Source organism: Schistocerca gregaria, chromosome X (genome assembly GCF_023897955.1).
Source record: "Schistocerca gregaria isolate iqSchGreg1 chromosome X, iqSchGreg1.2, whole genome shotgun sequence".
Taxonomy (NCBI): domain Eukaryota; kingdom Metazoa; phylum Arthropoda; class Insecta; order Orthoptera; family Acrididae; genus Schistocerca; species Schistocerca gregaria.
In genome coordinates this window covers 93501945-93506491 of record NC_064931.1, presented here as the reverse complement: position 1 = coordinate 93506491, position 4547 = coordinate 93501945, and the positions used below count along the sequence as shown (strand labels likewise).

The following is a 4547-nucleotide window of genomic DNA, read 5'->3' as shown; positions in this document are numbered from 1 at the left end:
TATATAAGTATAGCTGGCCGGAGGTTTAGATGCGACTTAGTGTGGTGCCATGACCGTTGGCCACATCATTCAATACCATCTATTCTGCCACGACAATATTCACTATTACTGTATATTCCCTTAATCTATCTCTGACAGAAACGTGCAGTGTACATAGCATTATTTATTATCAGTTATTTCAGAAAGTTATTTTGTTCTCATGCGCGCTATATGGTTCAGGGCTCTCCCTTGACTTTTTATAGTTCTGTGGAGGTATTCGTCTCTTTACTATTAAGTGTTTGAAATTTTTATTGCACACTGAACCCAGTTATCAATATTTTGAATCTTTAGTAAGAGGAACAACGCTATATAACCTTGCAATCCAGTACGTAGTTCAAGAGAATGGTGCACTCGAATAGAAACATATATTTTTCTTTAATCTCCTGTAAGTTTCGCACACTAACTGGAGAGTCTTATTTGAATATAGAAATCTCTTAACATGTTTGTTAATGGTATTACCTCCGTACTACACAGAGCTAATCACAGAATGCTTTTACAGTGCATAAAGCGGAGACAGCAGTTTATCATTGTTAGAGTCGTTTGGCCAAGAAAGGAGTACAGTCACATCGTCCTGGTTCCCGCTGAATGTATCGATCACGGTGTCAGTCCAACAACCGTTACCGCTCCTAAAGCGACCTTAGCCATAATTAGCATTATGGTTACTCCCAGGGCGTCAGCGACGGCTATCATAAACCTTTCTTGGGAACTTGGCTTATAACCCGACTGCTGATCGCCAGGCTTCCCCTCATATTTCGCTGCTGTGAAGCCAGACTTCGATAGTGTGTAGGAGAGCAGCAGTGGAAGTGAATAACTAAAGATTCTTTTAAATTTTATTTATTGATGAGAATACGTTCTGCATATTCATCGTTTATGGTCGTTTGCGAGTGGATTGTCGCCCGAAAGAGCAGTAGTTATCAGATCTGACCACAGGATGATGGTTCGTACAACTTGTATAATATATGAATAAAAGTCATTTCTGGAGGGGGAGGAGGGTCGTGAGTACTCTTTCATTCTTTTTAGTACGTAGATAAAGACACGTTAGCGCTTAATTTTGATTCGGCGTTCTGGGAGATGAGATACAGTCACGGCTAATTGCTTTATGCAGAGAAAGATGTAATTTCGCTAAGTGTGACCTCACAGTGGATGAATCCAATTCGTCATGCTCGGTGGAACACCGCAACCATTGCATCATAGAAATAGTGCTATAAGAAAACGGATCACATAAAGTTTGTCAAAAAAAATGGTTCAAATAGCTCTGAGCACTATGGGACTCAACATCTGAGGTCATCAGTCCCTTAGAACTCAGAACTACTTAAACCTAACTAACCTGAGGATACCACGCACAGCCATGCCCAAGGCAGGATTCGAACCTGCGACCGTAGCAGTCACGTGGTTCCGGACTGAAGTGTCTAGAACGGCACGGCCACCGCGGCCGGCTATAGTTTATCCATTAATTACAATCCGAACGGAATCCTAAATTAACTGCATCAACAAACGTGCTTGCTGATTGCATTAACTAAGGGCTGCAGTACTTTAAAGAACCAAGCGGAATAAAATGATCGACTGATACACATTATCTTATTATCAAATTATTATCAAATTATCTCACATCCGTGAGGGCCTACTATGAGGCAAAATCAAAGTGAAAAGCCATCACTGAATTGCTAACACATTACGTCAAATATTTGTTTGCGTCACTCTATCGATACCTGTCATTGCTTCTTTTTAGTAGTACCTCACTGAAATAACACACGTCATGGTTATCCTATGAAAACATGCACACCATCTATTTATCTTAGCGCTGACTCCGAGACATCTAGGTGAGGATCCAATTTCGGATGTTTTATGTAGAAGCATCTTTGCGTGGTTTTCATGTAATACATAGCGCCTGCTGCCTCAAATTCAAGATAATTCTTTACTTCACGAATCTAATAGAGTAACAGGCGATGTATAAGTAATATTGGCTGGCTCTGAACACTATGGGACTTAACAGCTATGGCCATCAGTCCCCTAGAACTTAGAACTACTTAAACCTAACTAACCTAAGGACATCACACAACACCCAGCTATCACAAGGCAGAGAAAATCCCTGACCCCGCCGGGAATCGAACCCGGGAACCCGGGCGTGGGAAGCGAGAAAGCTACCGCACGACCACGAGATGCGGGCGTAAGTAATATTGAGCCGAAGACTAAATATTTTTATTCCCGTCTCTTGCGTAAAGTTTATTTAACTTCATCCTTTCGTAACCATTATCAGTGTAGACACTCATTCTAGTGGGAGTTCCATGATCCATGGTGAAGTACTTCTCATCAAATTCTGGAAGTAAATAATATGTCATATCAAGACTCTCATATTTACCCCACATGTAACAATTTAAAGCAAAACGAAATACAGTAATCTCGATAGAAGGCTGTAAAATGTGCCGCCAGATGCGAGATTGCGTTGTCTAGCGGTTTCAGGTCAGCGCAGAGAACAGCACCCGTTTCGTGGGAACAGGTAGCAGCATATCCTGTTGAGTCAAGCGGAACTTCTAGGACAGGTTGAGCAGAACAAGGTGTCTTAATAAAGACATCCGTAGACAAGTCCATAGGAACTCATGTGAGATACAAACTCTCAAAAAAAGACTGGATAGTCATTTTCCTTCAATTTTTTTCTGTGTAAGACTATCTGTTAACTCAAGATTTATACAATTATTTAACAAATATCTCAATTTTACTTCAGTCTCTTGGTCAGACTTAAAATACCCGTATATACAACAAAGGTAGGCACATGTCACAACAGAACCATTGCATTATCCAACATAATCTTACGCTAACATCATCTGATAAACATGTCGTATTATAAAACTTGAACAATAAAAAATCAGTTATTAGTTTTAATGAACAGCTACGTTCTAACAAGACCTAACATAGGAACAGGTGGTACGACACACTGAGAATGCGTTTACTCTGAAGAGGGAAGTATCAGTACTCGTTGCTCAACCAAAGCAAATGTTCTTTTTTTTTTTAAATTGCGTCATATTTGGTTTTAGCTGCTACTTTTTTATTTTAATATTACAATTCCGGCACTTGTGTCGTTTTCAAAAATGGTTCAAATGGCTCTGAGCACTAATGGACTCAACTGCTGTGGTCATCAGTCCTCTAGAACTTAGAACTACTTAAACCTAACGAACCTAAGGACATCACACACATCCATGCCCGAGGCAGGATTCGAACCTGCGACCGTAGCAGTCGCACGGTTCCGGACTGCGCGCCTAGAACCGCGAGACCACCGCGGCCGGCTGTGTCGTTTCCAAGCATCTATAAATATACAATGTACTGAGAACAATGTAATATGAGATTAACACTATATAGCACCAATTTTTCAGTTTCTTAACATTGGGCAGAGATAAGAACGTTATGTGTATGCACATCAAAGAGCAACATGTCAGCAGTACGTGATCGATAATGACAATCTATTTTATGTACTGTATTTTTGAGAGGATTAGATATAATACGGCAAGTTTATACATCTGAAGAGTGCACATCCATTAGAGTAAATGCCTAAAACAATCCAGAAAATTTTTATTTCTGAGATACGTTTGTTCATTGAGTATATATTGTGATCGTTCTACGAAGGAGCTGTAAATCATGTCTTCTCGAGCGTCCATTTGTCGGCTCTTTTGTCGCTGTGTACCATATTTAAATACTGATCGATGCTGCTGGTGTTATGGTTGTAGTTTCGTGGGTGTGCAGTGAATGAGGACTTACAGTCCTCGCTTATGATTGTGCACTCTTTGGATCTGTTGGAGAAACATCTACCCAGTTTGCCCCACATAGAAACTTTCACATTCACCACCTTTGATTTCATAAATTCCTGATTACGGATATGGTATTGTTTTGTAGGTCGTGCTCCTGACTATCGTCCCTACTTCGTTTTTTGTGCGGAAACCGTTACGTACATTAATTTTACAAAAAATATGGACTACTCTATTTAATGTCGCACCACGGTAAGGTGAAGCATCGCACTTGCTTTTTTCTGGTTCTGGTTCTCGCGTCAGTGTCATCTCTTCATTTATATTGCCACAAAGTCCTGAGACATCCTATATTTTATATAGCATTTCGATTTATTTACCCTTAATTAATAACCTTAAATCATTTTATGTAATTATTAAGAATGCTCTTTTGCTTAACCAACGGCCTTGTCGCAGTGGTAACACCGGTTCCCGTCAGATCACCGAATTTAAGCGCTGTCGGGCTGGGCTAGCATTTGGATGGGTGACCATCCGATCTGCCGAGCGCTGTTGGCAGGCCGGGTGCAGTCAGCCCTTGTAAGGCAAACTGAGGAGCTACTTGCTTGAGAAGTAGCGGCTCCGGTCTCGGAAACTGAAATACGGCCGGGAGAGCGGTGTGCTGGCCATATGCCCCTCCGTATCCGCATCCAGTGACGCCTGTTAGCTGAGGATGACACGGCGGCCGGTTGGTCCATTTGGGCCTTCATGGCCTGTTCGGGAGGAGTATTTTAGCTT

The 4547-nt window shown here is 41.3% G+C and overlaps 1 pseudogene; it reads left to right on the top strand.

The window, feature by feature from the left end:
* Nucleotides 1-4210: 4210 nt before the first annotated feature.
* Nucleotides 4211-4328, top strand: LOC126299887 (5S ribosomal RNA; annotated as a pseudogene).
* The last annotated feature ends 219 nt before the right edge of the window (nt 4329-4547 follow it).